This window comes from Ochlerotatus camptorhynchus, unplaced genomic scaffold (assembly GCF_037179485.1).
Source record: "Ochlerotatus camptorhynchus isolate MF236.1 unplaced genomic scaffold, CSIRO-AGI_Acam_v1.1 ptg000185l, whole genome shotgun sequence".
Classification (NCBI taxonomy): domain Eukaryota; kingdom Metazoa; phylum Arthropoda; class Insecta; order Diptera; family Culicidae; genus Ochlerotatus; species Ochlerotatus camptorhynchus.
This window is the reverse complement of record NW_027040675.1, coordinates 4,500,357-4,528,079: the sequence shown is the minus strand read 5'-3', so window position 1 is coordinate 4,528,079 and position 27,723 is coordinate 4,500,357. Positions and strand designations below refer to the sequence as shown.

The window sequence follows — 27,723 nt, the reverse complement described above, 5'->3', positions numbered from 1 at the left end:
GAGAGAAAAAAAAATAAATAAATAGGAGACTCATCCGCTTAAGATAGTGAATTTATGGGACACACAGCTCGGGCAGCTTCCGTTTTCGCAGAGCAAGGAAATTAATGGCACGTCTTATCGTATTTCGAGCCAATGCAGAGGCTGCATTCTGTTACTCAAACCGTTTCTCTCTCTCTCTCTCGCTGTATCTGGAAGATGGCAGACGTCTTCCGGAGTGGAACGAAGGAGCTGTCTTGAAATAAAGTCGATGATTGATGAAAATTTCGTTCCGCTTTTGCGCTTTTGCAAGCCGGATTTTGACGGATTTGAGACACCGGTGCGTGTCTATGTGTGTTTATCTAGGATTTGGGACCGGGAATGTACGGTTTTAAAACATGAATTTTTTGGGTGAAAACAGAGTCAAATAGTCAAGTAGCCTGAAGGTCTTGTTGATATCTGTAAGGCTATCAAGCTCAAGAAATTTTGTTTGAAAACGGTTATTGAATCTGGGTAATATTTGCGTTCCGTTAAGTCAAATTCGCAAAAACGTAGGGCACTCACCGACGGAGTAATTTTTTACTCAGTCTATGAGTGTTCTACGTTTGTGTGAATTTGAGAAAACTGAGCTCAAATATGAGTCAGACTCACCGAGCGTGAATTCCTTTACAGTCAAACTTGTTCTTGGCGAACTTTGGAGTTCTGTGAGAACTCTAAATCGTACTGGTTGGCCGGGCTTTTGAATCATTCTTGAACTCTATCAAGTAGCAGTGTGGGCTTTCTATAGAGCAGTTCTAACGCCAACTAACGAATCTATTTTATTTATCCCTCTCCGAATTCCATGAAACATCGCCTAATTTTTCGTTAGGGACAAAGGCCAAAGTTTGTCATATGATTCAGCCGCTGGCATAATTGTTCCAAATGATGTTTTCCATGTTTTTTTTTTAATAAAACGGCTCATCTAATTGAAATAACGACTGATACACACTGAAAAAAAAAAGAATCATAAATGTCCGTCAAAATATAAAAAAAACTTCACTAACAAAAATTGACAGTTTTAAGTTTTTAATACTCATGATTATTTGAAAGCTTATCGAATATGCTAAATTATCTTAAATGGACACAACGGACACTTATGAAAAAAAAAACCAACATCGTAGAAGATTAGGTTAAAGTCAAATTTTCGAACTTATTTTCACAAAAAATTTTTTGTGATTTGTGCAAGGGAAACATACTTTACTGAACTTAGCAAAACAATACAAATTATGTGTTGAATAAATAGAGGAAATTACATCCATGTCGGCCTAAATGCCCCTAATTTGGGCCCATACATAAATTCAGCAATCGACTAAATTTTCAGTAGCGACCAAAAATATACATTAGTATCGTCCCAATGACGCGTTCATCTAGATAAAATTGATAAATAGCAGATGTTTAGCGATGGGCCAAATCTTAGGCCAACATTAGAGCCATTTTTTCTATTCAAAAATATGCTGCAAGTTAATGTTCTACGATTTTGGCCAAATTAAAGTGTTCATTGTTTACAGTGTCAGAATAGTTAGCATTTTTGATAATTCAATTTCAAAGCGTTTATAAGTTTAAATTTTTTTGAAATGTACTGTTTTTGCTATCGAAGTTTTCCACATTATTTTTAAATTTTTACACGAGAATATTTAATATATTTAAGAGTGCCTATTTTTTATTGAAAAAGCAATCCTGTTACCTACAACTTTGTGGGAGACGTCATTACGACTAGACTCGCCCCAAGTTAACAATTATGTGAAGTTTCATGGAATTATAAGAGGTAAAATCTAAAATTGGTCTATATAATCTCTAAACCTTCAAATTTAAATTTTAAAGTTAAGGGCTGTCCATCATAAATTCCTTGTGGACAGTTTTTGACATCCTTGTTCTCATGCATTTTATTAAAATTTACATAGTCCGTGAACATTCGTCAAGTTTCCACTCTCATTCTGGCGGTATCGCTATGATGAGATAAGGAAACCCTACCCCCAAGTTCCTCCCCTTTTCCTATTCTTGGACTATGTCCCCCTCTAACCTCGGGTAAGCCGCAAGTATTCGACCCAACTCCTACTAGACATAGAATTAAGTGAATTTTGTTACAAACAAAGAACAATGAATTATCGGCTCCGTAAAGCTAACAAGATTGAGCCTTACACTCAACTCTCTTCCTGTACCAATTTGCGATATTTTAATACCCAATTTTCCACGGTTGATATTTATAAATTTTCCAATTTTCCAAATTGTCAATTATGTAATTTTCCAATTTCCAAATGTTCCAAACTGCCAATTGGCCGGTTGGCATATTTTCCAATATTCCAGTGTGCCAATTTGTCGATTTATCAATTTGCTAATTTGTCAATTCCCCATTTTGCCAATTTATCTGTTACTTTTAATTTTTATTTTTTTCAATTTTAAAATTTAAAAAATTCCATTTCATTTTTTCAATTGCCAATTCTTACAATTTTGCAATTTATAAATGTTTGAAATCGTCTATTTTGCAATTTTCCCGTTCTGTTAACTTCCAGTTCACAAATTTTCTTATTTTCTTCTTTTCAATTTTGCCAATTTTAAAGCATTCTAATTTTTCAATCTTCCAATTTGTCAATTTGTAAATTTTCAAGTATTCTTCTTTTCAATTTATCCATTTTCCACTTCGGCCAAATCCATATTCCCAATTCTTTTTCCTGTTAGTGGCCTGTTTGGTGAAAATAGGCCATTTTTTTAAAATTTGGATACCTGCCGGTAATCAGCCTGTTTACTGTAGTTACTATAACAAAAACAAAATGTAGATTCACCTTTAGGAATCTACCTTAAAAACCTTCAAATTGACGTTCTAAGATCACAAATAGCTTATTTGGTTGTGGAGTAATCTCTTCTGTAAATTGAAATTTTAGAAAATCTTGGAAATCCAGGGTTGTAGCCTAAAAGGATCTCGGCACTTTAGAGCAAAATCAAAAGAGGAGTTTGTTCAGAATGTAAAAATAAGCGTTTTGGCCAAGTTTGGCCAAGTTTGACTCCAATCGGTTACATCGACCGCAACTTTTTTAAATTCTGCACCCACTTGAACTGGAATGACCGAAATATGAAAACTTTTGAAATTTTCCAATATAGAAAAATTTTCAATGGTTAAATTTGGCAATTTTTCAGGTATTCATTTTTAAAGTGTTTTATTTTCATTTTTACAAATTTACAATTCTATGATTTTACAATTTAACAATTTAACAATTCTACGAGTTTACAATTTTACATTTTTACAATTTAACAATTTAACAATTTTACAATTTTACAATTTTACAATTTTACAATTTAACAAATTTACAATTTTACAATTTAACAATTTAACAATTTAAAAAATTTACAATTTTACAATTTTATAATTTTACAATTTTACAATTTAACAATTTAACAATTTAACAATTTAACAATTTAACAATTTACAATATAACAATTTTACAATTTTACAATATAACAATTTTACAATTTAACAATTTTGCAATTTTACAATTTTACAATTTTACAATTTTACATTTTTACAATTTTACAAATTAACAATTTTACAATTTTACAAATTGACAATTTTACAATTTTAGACATGAACTAGCCTAAGCCTAAAAATATCTTAAATAAAGCCTTAAAAAAAATTACAATTTTACAATTTTACAATTTTACAATTTTAAAATTTTAAAATTTTAAAATTTTAAAATTTTTAAATTTTACAATTTTACAATTTAACTATTTTACAATCTTACAAATTTACAATTTAACAAATTAACAATTTTACAAATTTACAATTTAACAAATTTACAATTTTACAATTTAACAATTTAACAATTTTTTCAATTTTACAATTTTACAATTTAACAATTTTACAATTTTAAATTTTACAACTTTAAATTTTTACTTATTTACAAGTTTACAAATTTACAATTTTACAAATTTACAATTTTACAAATTTACAATTTTACAAATTTACAATATTACAAATTTACAATTTTACAATTTTACAATTTTACTTTTTTTAATTTTAAAATTTTACAATGTTCCAGTTTTCTTATTTATTGGCCAAATTTTCAAGCTTCTAATTTTTTAATTTTCCTATTTTTCAGATTGCCAATTTTAGACTTTTTTGTTTTTTTTTCAATTTTCCAAATTGCCGATTTGTTTCAACGCAACATTTAAAAATTTCAAATTTTTAACTTTGCAATTTTGCTGTTTTTAAATTTTTAATTTTAAAAAATTTCCAAGCCCCAAATGTTTCAAATTTTCTAATTTAATTTTTACAATGTGCCAAGTTTCATGTTTCTGTGTGTTAAATTTTCCAAATTTCGAACGTTCCAAATGGCCAATTTTATTTTTTTTTAATCTGTCATATTGCAAGTTTCGAAATTTTCCAATTTTGCAATTTTCAAAAGGTTTTGAATCTAAAATTGACTTATTGGCATATTTTTAAGCTTTTTTTTTATTTTTCCATTTGCAATTGCCAATTTTCAATTTTCTATGGTGACATTTTTTTTCAATCAACCAAATAGTAAATTTCACAATTTCAATAGTTTAAAATTTGCAAGATTTTATGTTTTTTAAATTTTAAACTTTTGAATTTTTAAATTTACCAGATTTTCATGTGTTTTAATTTGTAATTTTCCAATTAATTTTTTACTAATTTACAATTTAACGATTTTAAAATTTTCCAATGTTCTTGTTTTCTAATTTCCACTTTTCAAATGTTCCAAATTGCAAATTGGTTAATTTTCATGTATTATAATTTCCGTATTTCTCAATTTCGCATTTTGTCAATTTAACATTTTGCCAATAAGTCGACTATAAACATATATAGGAAGGCTTATTTGCCTGTTTTGAAATTTGCCTATTTTGAAGTTATTTTAATTTCCATTCAATTTCCCAATTCTTTATTTTCTAATTTTCCAATTAATATTTAAACAAGAGGATGAAGAATAAAAAATAAATAAATAAAAACTATGAATTTAATTATTTTTTTTTTTAATTTCAAATTTTGCAATTCTACTTTGTTACAATTTTCTATTTTTCTATTTTCAATTTTGCCAAATTTGCCAATTTTTCTATTTTGAAGTTTTTTTTTTTTTAATTTTCCAATTTTCAAATGTTCCAAATAGCAAATTTTCTTCTACAAAATAAATCTTCTTTTTCTTCTTCTTCTTCTTCTTCTTCTTCTTCTTCTTCGTCTTCTTCTTCTTCTTCTTCTTCTTCTTCTTCTTCTTCTTCTTCTTCTTCTTCTTCTTCTTCTTCTTCTTCTTCTTCTTCTTCTTCTCCTTCTTCTTCTTCTTCTTCTTCTTCTTCTTCTTTTGATTTCAAGCTTATTGCTTATCGCTTATTAGCTTTTTGCGTGCTCTCAACTTAGTGTTCTAGATGCACTTCCACAGTTCTAAATTGGAAGCTTTCGATGCCTGTACCATTTTTGCATTGGTATAATTGTGTGGCAAGTACAATCATACTCTATGCCCAGGGAAGTCGAGAAATTTTCCAACCCAAAAAATGCCTAGACCGAACCCAGCCACCTCCAGCATGGTCTTGCTTTGTAGCTGCGCCTTTACCGATTGAGCTAAGGGAGGTCCCACCCATTTTTATGTATCAATTGCCAAATGTATGGATTTTACAATTTACAAAGTAACAGATGCCCAAACTTCCAGTTTTCTTGTTATCTTATTTTCAAATTTGCCAATTCTCAAATTTTTTCAAATTTCATCTTTCAAATTTTTTATGATTCCAGTTTGCCAATTTACCAATTTGCAAGTATTTTAATTGTTCAATTTTGCAAATTGCCAATTAGCCAATTGAATTTTTCCAAATTTCTACAATTTTCCAATTATTCATGTTTTTGTTTTTGAGATTTTCCAGTTTTACAAATTTCAAATGTAACAAAATGGTGATTTTCTTATTTTTAAAAGTTTAAAGTTTTCTTATTTTGAAACTTTCAAATTTGCTAAGTTTCAGGTTTCCAATTTTAAAATTTTCCAATGGTTCAATGTTCAATTTTTCAAAATTGTAAATTTTCTAATTTTTAAACTTTTTATATTTTAAAATTTTATACTTTAGCATTTTTCAAACTACCCAATTTTGAAATTTTTCAATTTTCAAATTGTAAATTTTACAATTTTGCAGATACATAATTTTTCTGTGTTTTTGTCCTATTTTCAAATGTACAAGTTTTCACGTTTTCTGATTTTCTATTTTTTTAATATGACAGTTTTAAATTTTATGAATTTAAAATTTAGCAATTTTGCAGTTTTCAGTTTTTAAAATTGTAAATTATTCAATTTAACAAATTTACTATGTCTCAGTTTTTAAATTTTTAATCGTTCCAATTTCCTATTTCGCCAATTTTCCAGATTTCTAATTATTAAATTTTCCAATTTGGCAATAAATTTTTCAAATCTTCACTTTTCCGCACATCCGACTCTCCAATTTCCAAATTTTCCAATTTTTCATTTTTCCAATTTTGAAATTAATATAAGATAGAATATATAAATTTCTATTATACAATTTTTTATCTTAATTTTTTTAAATATTTTCAATTTTTAGTATCTCATTTTTCAATGTATAGGGGAAATGACGGCTTCGGCATGACAGACTATTTTCGGCAACCTAAATTGAAACACTATTTTCACTGAATTTTCTTACGAAAACACTTCGCTGACTGCATGCAAACGATTCTTTAGGCTATCAGCTTCAATTTGACTATATTTTTACCTCTGAGAAAAAGCAATCTAGCAGGGTTTTCTTGAAATGAAACACACGCACTACAAATTGTAGCTGATTTCGAGTTGCCGATAATAGAACAGCAGATTTACATGCAGTTCAAATGGAACGGTTGCCGAAGAAAAACTGGTTGCCGACAATACTCGGTCTCACTAGAGAAAATTGAAGCTTTGTAAAAGCGTTTCAAAACGGTTTTTAACCATTCTTTCGACTAAAATTGTTAGAGCAGCTGGCAGCAAAAGATTGTTATCAAACCAATACTGCATATGTGTGCGTTCCTTAGAGAAAAAGGCTATAGAAAGAAGGTCGCTGCTTAGGTTGCCGATTATACGTAAATTCCCCTATTTGTTTTTTACAATTTAGCAACTTTTCAATTTTCTTATTTGGAATTTATCAATTTTGCAAATGTTCAATTTTAAGTTTTCCATCGATCCGATTTTTAAATGTTCAATTTTCCAATTTTCTTATTTTACAATTTGCCAAGTTTAAGGTTTTCATATTATAAAGTTTATCAGCTGTCCAATTTTCCAATTTTCTAGGTATCAAATTTTCAAATGTTCAAATTATCTAAATTGCTGATTAGAAAATGTCAATTTTTTTTCAATTTTGCCATCTTTCTGTTTTCCAACATTGCAATTTTTCAATTTTTCACTTTTGCTATTTTTCAAGTACGCAAGTTTCCAATTTTTCAATTTTAATAGGGGAAATGGATGTAATGCTGGCCTAAGAGCCCCTAAATTGGGCCCATACATAAATTCAGCAATCGACAAAATGTTCAATAGTGACCAAAAATATCCATTAGTACCGTCCCAATGACGCGTTCATCTAGATAAAATTGATAAATAGCAGATGTTTAGTGATGGGCCCAATCTTAGATCCATAGGCCAACATTTTAGCCATTTTCCCTATTACAATTTTACAAATTTCTAATATTCCAGATTTCTTCTGTTATTGTTTTCAAATTTTACAATGTGCGGAAAATTGCGGAATCGTCAAAGAAGTTCCATGACCATTGAAAAATAGGGGAGGTTCCGATAACTTCGTGGAAGTTTCGGACACTTCAGAAAACTTTTTGGCAGTTTCGAGAAGTTCGGAATGATTGCTGGAACTTCTGCGACGATCAGAGAACTTTAAGGCAGTCCCATTAATTTAAGAAAACGATCAAGAAATCATTACATTTTCGAGACTTTCAAGGAAATCCAAAGAACTTCGAAGAAGTTAAAAGATTTTGAGCAGTTTTTTGAACGTCAGGAAAGTCCCAAGATCTTCAAGCAAGATCAAGGACCTTACGAGCACTGTCAATAATTTCAGTAAAATCTCAAATCATATAAAGAAGTATCGAGGAATTATGGTTAATAAAAAAAAAAATCATAGATGGGTAGCCTTGTTTGCATGTTTAACGGTACGCGCAGTACATGTTGAAGTCGCTCACAGCCTCACCACTGACTCCTGTGTGAAATGCATGTGGCGATTCATATGCCGTCGTGGTTCTCCGGCCGAAATATGTTCGGACAACGGCACCAATTTTCAAGGCGCCGAAAGACTACTAAATGAGCAGATCGAGCAGCTAGCAGTTACATTCACGGGTACCAACACGAAGTGGCTCTTCAACCCTCCAGGAACACCCCACATGGGCTGAGCGTGGGAGTGGATGGTACGCTCCATCAAAGCTGCAGTGGACGTAGCATACAATAACAACCGCAAGCTAGATGACGAGGCGTTGGAGACATTCATGGAGGAAGCTGAAGCGGTCGTGAACAGTCGTCCACTCACGTATCTACCGTTTACATAGGATGAATACGAATCCCTTCCGTAAAATCATTTTCTTCTGGGCAACTCAAGTGGTGTGCGGCAACCGGCAGTTCTGGCAACAACTCCAGCGGACGCTCTACGAACCTCTTGGGGCCAGATACAACAACAGCTCGACGTGTTCTGGAGAAGATGGTCCCGCAGGGTTGCTTCCACTCACTTGCTATAAAAACTTGTTTTTCGGAATTGTGTGGTCGTTGGATGTTGTAGTGATGATTGGTACTTTTGAGTTGCAGGAAGTGGTTGTAAACTAGGTGTTTGACACATGAGGCCTGTCATTATTTCTTTCAGTTCATCACAGTCGGCGATTTTACGATTCGTGAGCGCTCACTCTGAGTGAACGCTCACGAGTCGTTAATTCGCTGATTGTGACGCATTGAAGGCGAGATTGACAGGTTTTATGTGTCAAATACATGCTATCCAACCTCTTCTTGTGTCTGGTAAGTACACAGTATTATTGTAGCATCCGGTGGTTCCATAATTTCGAGAAGCATTTTTTATAGTGAAGTGAGTGGAAGTAACCCTGAGTCCCGGGAGTATCTCTCAAGTTTGACTAAACGTCCGAAGTGGTGCGGCGAGGTGAAGCCGATAGCTGAAAAAGAACTGGTCTTGATAGTTGGCGATGGGCGAAGGAATGAGTGGATAAGAGGTCGTATAGTCCAAGCAATCAAGGGGGTGGACGGAAGAATACGGCAGGCTATGGTACAAACTGCGAGGGGGATAGTGCGTAAGCCGGTGGCTAGATTGGCGGTCCTAGAGGTTGATGAGACGAGTAAAACTGGACCTGGTGGCCAGTGTTACGGGGGAGAGAATGTTGGCACTGGGAACACTGCTTGTGACGTTACAGTAGCGGCTCGGGTGAACTGACAACGAAACTGTCACAGTGACAGAACCGAAAGAGAGGAGGGAGATAGAGCGTGAAGATCTACATTGTCTCGTTTATTGTAGATCATTATATTGAATTCAATCAAGTAAACGTGCTACCAGAAGGAGAAAAGTTAATAAAAATTGGATTAAATTTTGCTTAAAATTACATAAAATTATTCCTTACAGCTAATAATCATACCGCTAAACCTATTATTGAAATTAGTTGTTCCTACCTTAAGTTTCATGCAAATTCATGCAAATTGTAAGTTGTTAATCTAAATTGTTTGAACCTAACCTAACTTACCTTACTCATGCAGGGAAAAGTGAAAAGTTTGGTCTAGTACAAATGAATTGTCCTTAAAGCTACACATGCACACCGATTTTTGTAAGTAAAACTAAATCTCATGAACTTCACTCTAAAACTAGGCTGCCTTTAAAGTCTCCTGAACTAACTTTTGAGATCTTTTGGACGATAACATGTAGGCCTTCAGAAAGTAAATTTTCTTTATTAAATCATGAAACTAAGTTGCCGAGGTAAAATGGCGTTAGCTTTACGGAGCCGTAATCCAATAGTTGATTACCAATGTTTGCGAAACCTAAAAGCAGAGTTCAATGCCAAAAATCGTGTATGAAACAACTTATAAAGTACAATCATGGCTGTCTCGAAATAAGCTGTAATAATTATTACTTTACTACGATTAAATGGCTTTCAGCCAACTTATATTAAATTGTTACAATTATTACCATTCTCACATCAAGAGCCTCAACAATCCCAACCGCATCAGCTCTTTCTCTCTCTCTGTGTCTTTCTCGATCCAGAATCCTGTTCAAGCTCTTCAACGTCCTGTACCCAATCTTCAAAGTTTCCATTCACCCTTTACTCCACTCCCTAGTCGTTACCCACCACAGAACCAGGACGGCTCAAACAGGAAACAAGCTTCCCCCTTGTCGCCTCCAAGGGGACCACCTCCCTCCACGTCAGCTGTTGTTCGATTTTGTGTTGTCACTCCTCCCCGCCCCCAAGGAACAAGCTCCTTCTATTGCAGCCCATACCTCTCCAAGAGCTTCCCAGCACCCAGAATGAAGAATGAATGTTTTGCTTGGTTTTGCTGTAGTTTCCCTGCCCGTTGCCCGAGGAAGCTAGGAAGCCAACAAAATGGGAAAAGTTGTAATTGCAATACACAGGTAAATAATGAAAAGACGTGTTGCTTCAGAAACGTTGGGGAGGATGAGGTGCTGCTAGGTTTGAAGGCTAGTTTGACCAGTGACGTGGGATTTGTAGGGGCTCAAGTGTGTCGCATTTCTTTAAGCTGACTCGCATTGAGATTCAAAACGTAGAAGCGCCATCTGTGTCCGAGCATCGAAGCGAGTGATTGCCTAAATTTAGGAAATTTTCTAATCTGAAGGTTTATGCAGCTCAAACCGAATACGCCCCTGGTCAAAAGCAACTGGCTTGCCACGGTAGAGAATCCAAGAGATGTGATACATCCGAGTAGGGCGTGTCTGTGTGCAGCGTTTCTGCCCTCTGGTGGAACAGGAGCCAGCTAGAATGCAATTTGTTTCAGCTTCTCCGTTCGAAGTTTACGACTGTGGCTGAAGTCTGCATGTAGCAGCACTCCTGCGCTGATGGAAACATCGTAACAGCTGGTGGCGTCTGTGGTGTGGTAAAAGCCCGGAGGGACCGTATGCTCCCCACCCCACCGGCATCGAAAGTTTATTACTTTGGAATTAAATATTGAGCTACCCACTTCGAATGGAAACTAATTTTCAGCTTGTTTCTTTCATGAGTGTTTTATCGGGAAGGACTCTGGATGCAGCAGGTGTGGGTAAAATGTGGTTGATGTTTCCGAACGTGACAGTTTTGTGTGACCACGTGGCCGTCTCAAAAATTGCAAATTTAGTGATGGATACATTGATAGAGAGCAGGTTTATATTATATTTTTTTTTCCAAAATCAAATTTAGCATTTGTCCTACAGTTTTCCATTATTTCAGTTTTGAAATGATCAAATTTTTTACATTTTTCAAAATTTTTCTATTCACTTAAGTCTGGTTTGAACTGGGTTTTAAACGATGTTTTTTTCTAAGTTTTTTTTTCCTTCATTGGTACCTGTCAATCGCAATTTACATGGTCTGGCTTTAACGATTTCTCAAAAACGATACAACATATCGAACTTATTCCAATCACATTGTCCGTTTGGAGTCGTTGGTAATCAAATGGCGTACTTAAAATAGTTTCCCAATTTTTGATGAAAATGCAGAATTTTTTTAAAAATATGCTGGAACTGGCATCAAAACATAAACGATTGAAACTATTTAGGCATTTGGCTTCCAAATATTGGTATTTTATTTTAAAATGATTTTTACACGATACGTAACCCCCTTTTAAAAAGTCCTGACTGTATTGCGTTTTTATAGTTTTCTTATGGCCCAATTTCCAAATTTCGGATTAGCCAATTTTGAAATTTAAAACTAATTAAATTTTATAATTAATTTTTTTTTTAAATTTGTATATATTTCAATGTTTCGCTTTTCCAATTTTCCAACTGTCCATTTTCAGATTTGCCAGGTTACCAATTATCCTTTTTTCCATTTTTTAAATTTTAAAGTTTTTCAGTGTTAATTTTTCACCTGTGCAGTTGTGTTATTTTAATATTTTGCAGTTTCTGGTTTTTAAATTTTCTTATTTTATTCAGTTCAAATGTTCCAGTTTACCAATTTTACAATTGCATATTTAGTATTTTTTCTAATTTTTTTTTATTATTTAAAATATTCAAATTTTCCTGGCTAATTTTCAATTTATCATGGTTTTAAAGCATTCTTTAAGTCTCAATCATGGTCTACAAGACTACACATATTGATGAAACACAAATTATTACTTGGGCTAGTACAAAAGACTTTCAGTGTAGCTACCAGGTCTAGTCCAAAGAGCTTCCAGAAAAAACTCTGGGGTCTTCCAAGACAATTCTTATGCACCTTCCGTGTATTTATAGAAGACTTCATGGACAAGCTCAGAGAACTACCATGTGAAATTCCGAAGACTTTTAGGGAAAGTTCAAAAGACTACCGAGTTCAGAGCAATTTTAGGTCAATTCCAGAGGATTCACATATAACGTCCCAAAAACAGATGTCCCAAATGGTTCTAGAAGAAGTACATAGCTGTTTAATGATAAGTTAAGACGTTACTGCCTGGACTTTCATAGCAAGTACTGAGGACTATCAGCGTATGTCCAGTAAACTGCTTGGTCAAGTCCAGTGAATTTCCAGAGCAAGTGTTGAAACGTTCCAGATGACTTCCAAGGCGAGTTTAAAAGACTTCAAGGACAAGTCTAGAGCAAATTCAGAGGGAAATCGTGATAAGCTGAAGACTTCCAGTGTAACTACCAGGAGAAGCTCTGTGAAATTTTCGCGTAAGTCTAGAGGACTTCATGGGTAAATTTAGGGAACTTCTAAAAAAAGCTTAGATGAATTACAGATCAACTTCATAGAGCTTCATCCCAAGTAACATTGCAAATTTTATCAAGGTTTTAAAGCATTCTACAAGTCCAAATCAGGGTCTACAGAACCTTCATAAAACCCAAATTGTTACTTGGGATATCAAGTCCAGACAACTTCCAGGACATGTCCAGAAGAACTCCTGAGAACTTCCATATCAAGTTCATACGTTTTACAGAAAATGTGCTGAAAACTTCCAAAGTCAGTCCAGAATAAGTCCATTGGACTGTTATGACTAGTTTAGAGGGCTTTCAGAGTAAGTCCAGAGTACTTCACGGTCAAACCCTGAGGGTTTCCAAAGTAAATCCATGGGATTTCCAGTTCATGTTCTAGAACCTTCCATAGTTAGTCCAGAGGTCTACCAAAATAAGTCTTAACGACTTTCTGGACAAGTTCTGAAGACTTCCAGGCGAAGTCCCGAAGACATCTAGGGCAAGTCAAGAAGACTTTTATGATACGGTCAGTGAGAGGATCTGTACCAGGTCAAGCACAGAGGACTTCCAGAAATTCAATAAACTTTCTATGTAGTTCTAGAGAACTTCCTGGAAATTTTCAAAAAACTTGCAAGTCAACTTCAGATAACAGTCAACAGAAGCAGGCTACTCTCGATGTGTGTAACGCAATGATTTGTTTCTAGATAGAGCTGGAATTAGGGTGTAACAGCCACGCCTACACAAACCAATATATCCATCGGGTAGGAGAAGTCTTCCTCTACTCGATGGTGATGTTGATTTGCCAGGGAGAGCCATGGCTTCCGAGAAATCATCGAGAGAAGTCATTGCTTACAAAAGCTGTTACGCCCTAATTCCAGCTCTATCTAGGTTTATTCGGCAGCAACCGTTGTGTGGTTCTTCTCATTGATCTTCATCAGCAGTTGCGTCATCGACTTTGGAAAGCGTCAGTTGCGTGATGAGTGTGTGAGTGATGACCACGTTTTGCGTCCATGGCTGCAATGGAAACGTTTTGCTCCCCGTTGGCAATACTGACATACAATGAAACCACTGGAAGCGCATCCCGTTCTGATGGAGGAGGCTTATTGGCTAGCAGAAGATAAAGTGTTTATTGTGTCGGCTCTGTAAAGTTGATTCGAATGAGCCTTATCAAATAAATTTCTAAACAACTACAGATAACTTTCAGTGGCACCGGTGGTGTAGTGGTAAGCGTGATTACCTCTCACCCCAGCAGGCCTGGGTTCAATCCCAGTCGGCGCCGCCGGGATGTTCCTTCGGAAGGGAAGTAAAGCCGTTGGTCCCCGGTTCATGAGTTGATGGGTCGATAGGTAGGGTCCAGGTGTGGGAGCTGCCTTCTTGGATCGACGGAAAACAAATCAAAGGAAAAAAATACCGATAACTTTAAGGTCAAATCCCAGAAACTATCAAATCAAGTCCAGTGGACGTTCATGGAAAATTCAAAAGACTTTCACGATAAAACGAGAGAACTTCCAGGGGAAATTTGCAAATTCAATGGACTTCCATATCTAGTTCAATTGATCAAATCAGAGGAGTTCAGTTGTCTTGAAAAGTTGAGCCCGGTTCAACTTTTTTCGATTCAAGTGAATTAGATTCACTTGAATGACAAGATTTTCACCTTAAATTCACGTTGAAGTAAGTGGAATTCTAATAAGTTGATTAATTGACTTGCCTTATCTAAACCCAGCTTTATAGAATAAGCTATAAATGCCAAAGACAGTCCAGATAACTACAAAGACAAGATCTGTAGACTTCTAGGGCAGACTAACAAAAGGACTTCCGGGGTATCTACCAGGTCAAATCTAAAGGTCTTTCATGGTGAGTTCTCATGACTCTCTCGCAGGATAAGTCCAGAGGTCAAGTTGAAAAAACTCACTTATAAAGGGGACTGCAAAGACAAGCTCAAAAGACTTCCAGGTTAAGTCCAGTGGACTATCAGGGAGAGTCCAGATTACTTCTAGGTGAGCTTCAGAGGGCTTCCAGGTCACGTCCATAGGATATCCAGTACAAGTTATGTATACTTCCTAAGCCGAGACTCCCAGAACAAGTCCTGCAGACTTCTAGGACAAAGCTATAGGTCTTTTATGAAAAATTAATAAGGGAATAACTAGATAAGAGGTCTTATAGGGTAACTGCCAGATCAAATCTAGATGATTTTATCAGTTACTTCAGAAGTCTACCAGGGTAAGCCCACAGATAATCCTGGTTTAAACCAGAGGAAATCCAGGACAAGTTAAGAGCTCTCCATAGATAGGTTCAGTGAACATTCCACCTCAACTTCCCATACAATTCAACGCCCATAGAACTTCCAGGTCAACTCCAGAGAGTAAGTTGAGAGATTTATCCAGAGGACTTTCAGATGAACAAGTGCTGAAAACTTCAGAAGTCAGTCCAGAGGACAACCAAGACAAGATCAAAAGCCGTCCAGGACAAGTTTTTAAGAATTATAGAACATATCCAGAGGCCTTTTCCGGTAAGTTCAGAGAACTTGCAATGTAATTACCCGGTCCAGAGAACTCCCTGCACAAGCTCAGAGGTCCAGTGAATTTTTCGCGTTTGTCTAGAGGACTAGGCTAAGTACAGATTACTTCTAGGATAAGTGCACAGAATTATCAGGGAAGCTCCCAAAGAATACCTGAGTGAGTTCAGAATTCTTCCAGGTTCAGATCCATAGGATTTCCAGAATAAGTTCGCCAAAGTCAGTAAAGAGACAATTCTTGAAGACATGTAGGGCAAGCCTAGAGACGTTTTATGATAAGATCAGATGAATCTATGACAAAAGATCGAAATGGAAAAAAGTTCCAATGGAAAAATAGGTCAAATAGACAAAAGGTCGAATGGAAACAAGACCGAATGGACAAAAGGTCGAAATGGACAAAAGGTCGAAATGGACAAAAGGTCGAAATGGACAAAAGGTCGAAATGGACAAAAGGTCGAAATGGACAAAAGGTCGAATTAACAAGAGGTCAGATAAAATGTATACGGACAAAGGTCGACTTGGAAAATGTCAAAATGGACAAAAGTTCGAAATGGAAAAAAAGGTCGAATGGACAAACGGTCGGATGGACACAAGGTCGAATGGAAAAAAAGGTGAAATTAAATTTATAGAGACAAAAGGTCGAAAAAAAAACAAAATGTCGAACTGACACAAAGTCGAATTAAATTTACAGAGACAAAGGGTCGAATGTACTAAAGTTCTAAATGGTCAAAAAGTCGAATGGACAAAAGATTAAAATGGAAAAAAATAGGTCGAATGGACACAAGGTTGAATGGACAAATGGTCGAATCGACACAAGGTGGAATTAAAATTATATTGACAAAAGGTCAAATGGACAAATAGAATAAATGGACAAAAGGTCAAAATGGATACAACGTTGAATGGACAAAAGATAGATGTGGGAAAAAAAGCTGAACGGACACAAGGTCGAATTAAATATATAAGGACAAAAGATCGAAATGTACACAAGGTTGAATTGGAAAAAGAAGGTCGAATGGACACAACGTCGACTGAAATTTATAAGGATAAAAGGTTGAAATGAACAAAATGTCGAAATGGCACAAGGTTGAAATAAATTTATAGGAACGAAAGGTCGAATTGAATATAAAGTAACAAACGGTCGAAATGGAAAAAAGGTCGAATGGGCACAAGGTCGAATTACATTTATTTGGATAAAAGGTTGAAATGAACAAGATGCCGAATTGACACAAAGTCGAAATAAATTTATAGGGACAAAAGGTCGAATGGACTAAAAGTCTAAATGGATAAGCAGTTGAAATGAATAAAAGGTCGAATGAACAAACAAAAAAAGACGAATGGACAAAAGGATGAATGAAATTTATAGGGACAAAAGGTACAAATGCAAAAAAGATCGAATGGACACAAGGTCAAATGAAATTATAGGTCGAAATGAACAATATGTCGAATTGAATTTATAAGGACAAAGAACGAATGAACTAACGTTCTAAATGGACAATAGGTCAAAATGGTGAAAAGGTCGAATGGACAAAAGATCAAAATGGAAAAATAGGTCGAATGGATACAAGGTCGAATGGACAAAAGGTCGGATTGACACAAGTTCGAATTAAAATTATAGTGACAAAAGATCGAATGGACAAATGGTATTAATGGACAAAAGGCCAAAATGGACAAAACGTGGAGTGGAAAAAATAATGAAATGGAAAAAAAGATCGAGCGGGCACAAGGCCGAATTAAATTTATAGGGACAGAAGGTCATCATGGACACAAGGTTGAACTTAACCAAGGTTGAATTAAAGTTAAAGAAACGTAAGGTCGAACTGAATATAAAGGGACAAAAGGTCGAAAAGAAAAAAAAGTTCGAATGAAATTTGTAGGGATTGATTGACACAAATGATAATCGAAATAAATTTATAGGGACAAAAGGTCGAATGGGCAAAAATTCTAAATGGACAAGAGGTCGAAATGGACAAAAGGTCGAATGGTCAAAAGTTTTAATTGACACAAGATCGAAATAAAATTATAGGGACAAAAGGTCGAATGGACAAATGGCCTAAATGGACAAAAGTTCAAAATGGACAAAACATCGAATGGACAAAAGGTCCAAATGGATAAAAGGTCGAATGAAAACAAAAACGAATGAAATTTATAGAGACAAAAGGTCTAAATGGACAAAAGGTCGAATTAACAAAAGACCAGATCAAATTTTTAGGGACAAAGGTCGACTGAAAAAATTTCGAAATGAACAAAAGTTAGAAATGGAACAAAAGTTCGAATGGACACAAGGTCAAATCAACAAAAGGTCAAATTAAATTCATAGAGACGTAAGTTCGAAATGAACAAAATGTCGAATTGGCACAAAGTCGAATTGAATTTCTAGGGACAAAAGGTCGAATGAACTGAAGTTCCAAATGGATAATAGGTCAAAATTGTGAAAAGGTCGAATGGACAAAAGATCAAGATGGAAAAATAGGTCGAATGCACAAAAGGTCGGATTGACACAAGTTCGAATTAAAATTATAGTGACAAAAGATCGAATGGACAAATGGTATAAATGGACAAAAGAACAAAATTGAAAAAAAATATCGAACGGACACAAGGTCGAATTAAATTTATAGGGACAAAAGGTCAAAATGGACACAAGGTTGAATTGACTCAAGGTTGATTTAAAGTTAAAGAAACGTAAGGTCGAATTACTATAAGGTCGAATTTAATATAAAAGGACAAATGGTCGAAAAGAAAAAAAAAGGTTGAATTAACACAAGGTCGAATGAAATTTATAGGGATAAAAGGTTACAATGAACAAAATGTCTAATTGACACAGGTCTAATTAAATTTATAGGGACAAAGGTTCAAAAAGGACACAAAGTCGAATTAAATTTAAAGAAACGTAAGATCGAATTGATACAATGTCTAATTAAATACAAAGGGACAAACGGTCGAAAAAGACACAAGGTCGAATGGAATTTATAGGGATAAAAGGTTACAATGAACAAAATGTCTAATTGACACAAAGACGAAATAATTTTATAGGGACGAAAGGTCGAATGGACTAAAGTTCTAAATGGACAAGAGGTCGAAATGGACAAAACGTCGAATGGACAAAAGTTAGAACTGACACAAGGTCGAAATAAAATTATAGGGATAAAAGGTCGAATGGAAAAATGGCCTAAAGGGACAAATGGTCAAATGGAAATGGAAATGGCAAATAAAAGGTCGAACAGACACAACGTTGAATTAAATATATAGGGACAAAAGGTCGAAATGGACACAAGGTTGAACTGTCGCAAGGTCGAAATAAATTTACAGGAACGAAAGGTCAAATTAAATATAAAGTGACAAATGGTCGAAATGGAAAATAAAGGTCGAATGGACACAAGGTCGAATGAAATTTATAGGGATAAAAGGTTGAAATGAACAAAATGTCGAATAGACACAAGGTCGAAATAAATTTATAGGAACGAAAGGTCAAATGAGATTCATAGGGACAATCGGTCGAAATGGAAAAGAGGTCGAATGGGCACAAGGTCGAATGACATTTATGGGGATAAAAGGTTGAAATGAACAAGATGCCGAATTGACTCAAAGTCGAAATAAATTTATAGGGACAAAAGGTCGAATGGACTAAAAGTCTAAATGGATAAGCAGTTGAAATGGATAAAAGGTCGAATGAACAAACATAAAAAAGACGAATGGACAAAAGGATGAATGAAATTTATAGGGACAAAAGGTACAAATGTTGGGGGCAACCCCGGCGTAGTGGTTAACATCCATGCCTCTCACGCCAAAGTCACGAGTTCAAATCTCACCCCCGGACAAGTCACGAATAACCCAAGAGTGTTAAAGTGACTATAATAAAAAAAGGTACAAATGGACAAAACGTGGAATGGACAAAATAATGAAATGGAAAAAAAAAATCGAACGGGCACAAGGCCGAATTAAATTTAAAAGGACAAAAGGTCAACATTCACACAAGGTTGAATTTACTCAAGGTTGAATTAAAGTTAAAGAAACGTAAGGTCGAATTGATATAAGGTCGAATTGATATAAGGTCGAATTGAATATAAAGGGACAAAAGGTCGAATGGGCTAAAATTCTAAATGGACAAGAGGTCGAAATGGACAAAAGGTCGAATGGTCAAAAGTTTTAATTGACACAAGGTTGAAATAAAATTCAAGGGACAAAAGGTCGAATGGACAAATGGCCTAAATGGACAAAAGGTCAAAATGCACAAAACATCGAATGGAAAAAAATTCGAACGGACACAAGGTCGAATTAATATACAGGGAAAAAAGGTCGAAATGGAAAAAAGGTCGAGCGGACACAAGGTCGAATGAAATTAATAGGGATAAATGGTTGAAATGAACAAAATGTCGAATTGACACAAAGTCAAAACAAATTTATAGGGAGAAAAGGTCCAATGGACTAAAAGTCTAAATGGATCAGCGGATGAAATGGACAAAAGGTCGAATGAACAAAAAATGGAAAAAAAGACAAATGGACACAAGATTAAATGAAATTTATAGGGACAAAAGGATGAAGTGGACAAAAGGCCGAATTGACACATGGGTGATTTAAATTTAAAAGGACAAAAGGACTACATATTCAAAAGGTCGAAATTGACAAATCGTCGAATGGAAAAAAGGTAAAAATTGAAAAAAGTTCGAGTGAAATTTCCCGGAACAAAAGGTCGAATTGAATATAAAGGGACAAAAGGTCGAATGGACAGAAGGCCGAATGGACAGAAGGCCGAATGGACAGAAGGCCGAATGGACAGAAGGTTGAATGGATAGAATGTCGAATGGACAGAAGGTCAAATTAAATTTATAGGGACAAAAGGTCGAAATGAACAAAAAATCGAAACAGAAAAGAGGTCGAACGTTCCCAATGGCAATAGGCAAAAATGGACAAAAGCTCGAAACGACACAAGTTTGAATTACACATATAGGGAAAAAAGGTCAACATTTGAAAAACGGTCGAATGGACACGCGTTTGAATGAAATTCATAGGGACAGAAGGTCGAACGGGTTAAAGGCCAAATGGGTAAAAGGTCAAAGGGACAAAAAGTCAAATGGGAAAAAAGTGGTCAAATTTAATTTATAGGGACTAGAGGACGAATGGAAAAAGGGCGAAGGGAAAATGGTCGAAATTGGCAAAAGGTCAAAATGGACAAAAGGTCGAATTAAATTTATAGGGACAAAAGGTTGAATGGACAAAAGTCCGAAATGGAAGAAGGGTCGAACGGACCCAAGGTCGAATGAAATTTATAGGGAAAAAAGGTTGAAACGGACAAAAGGTCAGATTGACACAAGGTCGAATTAAATATATAGGGACAAAAGGTCCAAAAGGAAAAAAAAAGGTCAAATAAACACAAGGTAAAATTAAATTCATAGGGACAAAAGGTCAAATGGAAGAAATGTCGAATGGATTAAAGGTCGAAGGAACAAAAGGTCGACTGGAAAAAAGGTTGCATCAGCAAGGCCGAAAGCACTGTCGAGCACTTTATGATGGAGTGTTTAATAGCTGTTATCTTTTTAAGAATTGCTCATGTTAAAATAAATAGCTTTACCACAGACAAACAGACGTAACGCTCGCAAGTTGTTCATCGAACAAACATTTAACTGACAATTTAAAAGTATCGTAGTTGGTAGTACCAACAATCAATACGAAACTAACGATTTTAAATTGGCTCACTACTTGACTAGCCTATTGGTCCCAAGCAAACGATTAACGTATCCCATTCTAGTCGGAATTCTAGTACTACGCAATGTTTGTTTTGATTCGCTATGGAAGTTTGACTGATAAAATGAGGGGTTATTCGATTTTCCTATGTTTTGAGGGGTGAATCGATTAGCTTGGGACCGAAGATAGTACCAGAACTGAGCCAAAAAGTTGAGCACGTTTCTTAGGGAGCTACTAGTCTTAGAGTTACCTCTATGGTAGTACCATAGAGGTAACTCTAAGACAAGAAGGTCCCGAAATAACGTGCTCAACTTTTTGGCTCAGCTCTGGTACTATCTTCGGTCCCAAGCTAATCGATTCACCCCTCGAAACATAGGAAAAATCAATAACCCCTCATTTTATCAGTCAAACTTTCATAGCGAATCAAAACAAACATAGTGTAGTACTAGAATTTCGACTAGAATGGGATACGTTAATCGTTTGCTTGGGACCAATAGGCTAGTCAAGTAGTGAGCCAATTTAAAATCGTTAGTTTCGTATTGATTGTTGGTAGTACTGCCACCTGTGGCGCGCATAGTCAATTCCTTTGCGTTTGACGTTTACACACTACCGCCATCTGTTCAGTGTAGTGCCCACCACAGTGTACTCAACAGATGGCGGTAATGTTTTAGCAACGATGTTTTACAGTGAGAAATATTCAATGTGTTATGTCTGTTTGCCTGTGGCTTTACATCATTTTCAACTGGAGTGTACAATAGGTTTTATATATCCAAGTACTGCTCATGTTACAAAGAAGGGCTTAGCTTCAAGACTAAGAAAAATACGTTTCAACCATGTTCAGCTAGATAATTCAATAACTTTTGTCGGCCAAAGAACTGCTCATGTTTTAAAGAAGGAATAAACTTCAAGAGAGAGAAAGAAATAACTTTCAAGTATTTACTTGGTTTACTTGCTAAACTTAACATATTTCCTTTCAGAATATTTATTATTTATATTCTTTGATCCAATAAAAGTTATTTGTCCTTTGTTATTTTCGACTTTTTGTCCCATTAAATTCCATTCGACATGTTGTCTTTATAAATTTAAGTCGAACTTTTATCTATTCTGTCCATCTTCTGTTCATTCGACCTTTTGTCCATTCGAACTTTTGTCTTTCAAGCGTTCAGAGTATTTCTGGACTGTGTTTCCATAAAAGTTCCATAACAAGTCCAAAGGACATCGAGGGCGACTTCAGGGGATTCTCAGTCTTGAGAAGAGAAGCCTTGAGGCTTTCTGGATGAATTTCAGAGTCTTTCACGTAGCGTTTGAAAACATTCAAAGCAAATCAGACGAAATCCGTGGAATAACTTTCCGGCAGATTGCTAAAATGTAAATCTTGATTTGAAAGTCTCATTTCAATGCATTATTCATTCCATTTTAGGGATCAGTTATTCCAAACGAAAACTTTCCAAGAAAGATGAATTCAGTTACAACACTACACTTTCACTCATGCATATTGGCACAAAAGATAACTTTCCACATTCACTGTTTCCAGTTTTCCCTCTCGAAAGTCTTCTGCTGTGTCGAACTCCCACCTCCCAGAGGGAAATTTTCCGTAAAATTTCGATGTGTGCTGCGTGGGTGGGTGTGTGAATGTCACATCCCGATGTCAGTTCAGCATGTGACCGTCAGACAAAGTTTCCACTTCCACATTCCCTGCTATTTTCCGCCGCAAGGATGGAAACCTTTCGAAAGAAAAGCATTTAAGTTCGAAGTGCATAAATGTTGCGCCCTCCCGAAAAAAAAAACCGGGTGTCATTTACTCAACGGACTCAAAGCAGTTGAAAGTGCCTCTGGAACGACTTGGACCCAGGATAAAGTCATTCAGAGTGTCATGTTATTGTTGTTGATGTAACACCCGTCCAACGCGGCTCTCTGTTCGCAAGGAGATAAGCTCTGAGTTCACTTCCATCCGGTATAGAGGAGATTTGCACATCTCAGTGCACCCATCGGCAGTGGCAGGAGCAGCAGCAGCAGCAGTTCAGTCTGCCGGTCCGTCATCTTGACTGCTGAGGATGAAGAAGAACGGTTGTTTTGTACCATAATATTCACGGTCCAGTAACTTTGGCGAGATGCTTTTGTTATTCAGACTCAGCCATTGCGTCGAAAGCGATGCGGGCGTTGGCTGTTCAAAGTGCGACGTCAACATTGATTGATTCAAGCGCTTACGCCGGGCTTCCTAAGCTGTCTTATCGTGTGACACAAGGCGTTCTTTAACTGAAACTTATTTCAGTTGGTGGGCTTTCTGTGAAAGGACTGTAATTCCATAAAAGGGCAGAGTTTCAGATCCCATGAAATTTTTAGTGCTTTCCTGAAGTTCCTTAAATTTATGAGTAATGTATTTTAGTAGTTTATTTTATAGTTCACCAATCATGTCGTTTCAATCCACAAGGTCAAAATCTGTGATGAATCTGTTTCGTCAATTGTTTGTTTCCAAAAAAAAGAAGACTGACTCATGATTTATGAAAAGTTTAAAACCCCTTGTTATTGGAATAGCATGAACCAACCATAAATCAAACCCAAACACAACCTTCTCCAAGCGTCAACATCACGAATAATTCACACCGTTTGACCTAGAAAACTTTGATTCCCCCAAATTCCTCTTGGGGTCCCTCGAAGCTATTTTGCGATGCAACATTTATCAAGGGTTCTATTTTCATTGACATAGGACGACTAACATTCCCGCCATGGTCCAGTCCCATTCATGCTTGTTTTTTGGTGAGATGTCCTGTTGGAATATTGAGCAAACAACCTTTTTGATACTACATTTCCTTTCTTTTCTGGAGCTACTGTCCTCCACTAGAAAGGTTTACATGTTGCGAAGACACGTGGAGAAAATTAAGGTGTGTTTTCCTTTGATTTTGTTGTGATTGATTGCCTTTTTATTTCAATGTCGGAACAAGTTGACAACATTTTCAAGCTTCAATTCTCAATTTTCAATACTTTTCCCCGTTCAAACTGGAAGTCGATTTTTCATTGGCAAAGAATCCGGAATATCCTATCCATTCATTCCCCGTGAACAAAACAGTGAACCGTTTCTCCAAAGGACATTGTTTGCCACCGACAAAGGACAAAGAGCGCCGTCTTTTGTTTTTCTTGTTGCAGCAAAACAAAAGACCAGCTCAAGCTCCTCTCAGTCAGTTAGTGCTATGTAGTCCCTACCGCTGGAAGGTCAATCGATACAGCAGCAGAGTCGAGCAAATTGAAAGGCTTTGTCTCTGTCAAGGTTAGAGATCCTGCTTCGGCTTCCTCCTTCGTCCCGAAAAAAAAATGGGATGAATGCAAAGGAAAGTGATGCTTTTCGTTCGGAATGATTGATGCCATTCTAATTAGCAGCACCACTGGACTGGTCGGTGTCAGCAAATTAGACATGGATAGAGAGAGAGAGCAGAAAAGTTACGCGTTCGGCTTCGTTGCTGGCTGAATTGAGTTCCGAAACTAGGATTGGGCGATCTTCAGAGAAAGATCGATCTTATATTTGGCTCTAGGATCGATCCACTGCAGTGTGGGAATTCATTGAAAATCTGCTTTTCAAGAGTGCTATACAACTCCATAACTTTGGTAGGATCCAATACTCTAGAAGAAAGCGCCAGGCAACTGATGAGCCGCAGATTTTCCACCAGGTCCTTGTGTACGCCGATGATTTTTGCAAATTTTCCGGGTTCTGCCAATAAACGGTGGGCCATATTGCCGTTATTGCAGCTTACGGACCCACCAACCTTAGGACGGTTGATGTTCATGCCATACTCCCGTTCTAGTTCATCAGCTACCCAAGTAACAATTTCCAGTTGAAGAAACGCTTTCGTTTTGATTTTGTTCTGCTGCATGTTGAATAATAATTGCACAATGTGTTCACCACAACTTTTATAAAACCCTTGTTTACACTGGTTTGGAGAACCTATACAACTGCAACACAAAGGTGTTGTCTAACGCAGTGTTGGAAAAGTTCGCGATATTTCACGAAGTTCACCAAGGGAAAAGTTCGCGAGTCATAGTGAGTTTTCGCGAACTTTGCCATCACTGGTCTAACGTATTCAGTAAAACGTTTACTCAAAATCAATTTCTTGTTGAAGAAACGCTTCCATTGTGATTTTATTCAACTGCATGCTGAATAATAACTGTACAATTTGTTTATTACAACTTCTGTAAAACTCTGCTTTGAAATTTAGTAGAGAGTAAACCTGAGAGGCGTTTGTTGCACTCTTTTATGACTCCTAAATAATCATTGACAGCAAGCGGTGAAAAGCGTTTATAGCACTTTTTAATGACTCCTTAATAACCGTTGTGTAAGTAATACAATTTGGCAACACTGTGTGTGACGGTCAAAGATACTTCGGCACTTATATATTTTATTAAAATCTATGTTAAGTTAGTGTCTTAATTCTTATATGTGATATTTTGCTGTTGTTAACAATTGTCTGTTCAGGTTTAAAAATAAAGCAAACGGTAAGGTGAAACATCAACTGCAGAAAATAAGTTTCAATCTTGGTGACCGATGGAAATTGAATGGAAATGAAATGAAAATGAAATGAAAATGAAATGAAAATGAAATGAAAATGAAATGAAAATGAAATGAAAATGAAATGAAAATGAAATGAAAATGAAATGAAAATGAAATGAAAATGAAATGAAAATGAAATGAAAATGAAATGAAAATGAAATGAAAATGAAATGAAAATGAAATGAAAATGAAATGAAAATGAAATGGAAATGGAAATGGAAATGGAAATGGAAATGGAAATGGAAATGGAAATGGAAATGGAAATGGAAATGGAAATGGAAATGGAAATGGAAATGGAAATGGAAATGGAAATGGAAATGGAAATGGAAATGGAAATGGAAATGGAAATGGAAATGGAAATGGAAATGGAAATGGAAATGGAAATGGAAATGGAAATGGAAATGGAAATGGAAATGGAAATGGAAATGGAAATGGAAATGGAAATGGAAATGGAAATGGAAATGGAAATGGAAATGGAAATGGAAATGGAAATGGAAATGGAAATGGAAATGGAAATGGAAATGGAAATGGAAATGGAAATGGAAATGGAAATGGAAATGGAAATGGAAATGGAAATGGAAATGGAAATGGAAATGGAAATGGAAATGGAAATGGAAATGGAAATGGAAATGGAAATGGAAATGGAAATGGAAATGGAAATGGAAATGGAAATGGAAATGGAAATGGAAATGGAAATGGAAATGGAAATGGAAATGGAAATGGAAATGGAAATGGAAATGGAAATGGAAATGGAAATGGAAATGGAAATGGAAATGGAAATGGAAATGGAAATGGAAATGGAAATGGAAATGGAAATGGAAATGGAAATGGAAATGGAAATGGAAATGGAAATGGAAATGGAAATGGAAATGGAAATGGAAATGGAAATGGAAATGGAAATGGAAATGGAAATGGAAATGGAAATGGAAATGGAAATGGAAATGGAAATGGAAATGGAAATGGAAATGGAAATGGAAATGGAAATGGAAATGGAAATGGAAATGGAAATGGAAATGGAAATGGAAATGGAAATGGAAATGGAAATGGAAATGGAAATGGAAATGGAAATGGAAATGGAAATGGAAATGGAAATGGAAATGGAAATGGAAATGGAAATGGAAATGGAAATGGAAATGGAAATGGAAATGGAAATGGAAATGGAAATGGAAATGGAAATGGAAATGGAAATGGAAATGGAAATGGAAATGGAAATGGAAATGGAAATGGAAATGGAAATGGAAATGGAAATGGAAATGGAAATGGAAATGGAAATGGAAATGGAAATGGAAATGGAAATGGAAATGGAAATGGAAATGGAAATGGAAATGGAAATGGAAATGGAAATGGAAATGGAAATGGAAATGGAAATGGAAATGGAAATGGAAATGGAAATGGAAATGGAAATGGAAATGGAAATGGAAATGGAAATGGAAATGGAAATGGAAATGGAAATGGAAATGGAAATGGAAATGGAAATGGAAATGGAAATGGAAATGGAAATGGAAATGGAAATGGAAATGGAAATGGAAATGGAAATGGAAATGGAAATGGAAATGGAAATGGAAATGGAAATGGAAATGGAAATGGAAATGGAAATGGAAATGGAAATGGAAATGGAAATGGAAATGGAATGGAAATGGAATGGAAATGGAATGGAAATGGAATGGAAATGGAATGGAAATGGAATGGAAATGGAATGGAAATGGAATGGAAATGGAATGGAAATGGAATGGACATTGTTCCATCGCATTGGTCTAAATTGAGGCTCCAAATCGTTTTCTTATGAAATATATTGCCTCCGTCGTCATCATCGGAGGGTAGCAAAATGTCACAGCTGCTGCAGCTTACAGTGAGACGCGATATGAAGTGCGACGTCCAACAGCTTTTCCAGTTTCTGCCACCACCACTTCGTACCGTTGAACGCGAACGATGATTGATTATGACATCCACCGTATGGTGCTGCCTGGCACGAATGAACACGCGGGGACACATTACGGATGGTCAGTCTCTCTCTCCCACTTCCTCAACCTGTCACGGTTGAGATGTTTGTGGAATTAGGGAGAGACGGTGAGAATGGTCAGTAATTTGAGCTGGTGGATGTTGGAATCCCAAAGGAAGATTTATGGTCTTTGGGGATGCCTCGTTGATCCCG

At 35.8% G+C, this 27,723-nt stretch overlaps 1 long non-coding RNA gene across 1 annotated transcript in view; it reads right to left on the bottom strand.

Moving 5' to 3' along the window:
• Positions 1-27,723, bottom strand: part of LOC135702193 (uncharacterized) — a 149,873-nt gene that overhangs the window by 13,988 nt on the left and 108,162 nt on the right. The gene's annotated exons all lie outside the window — the stretch shown is intronic.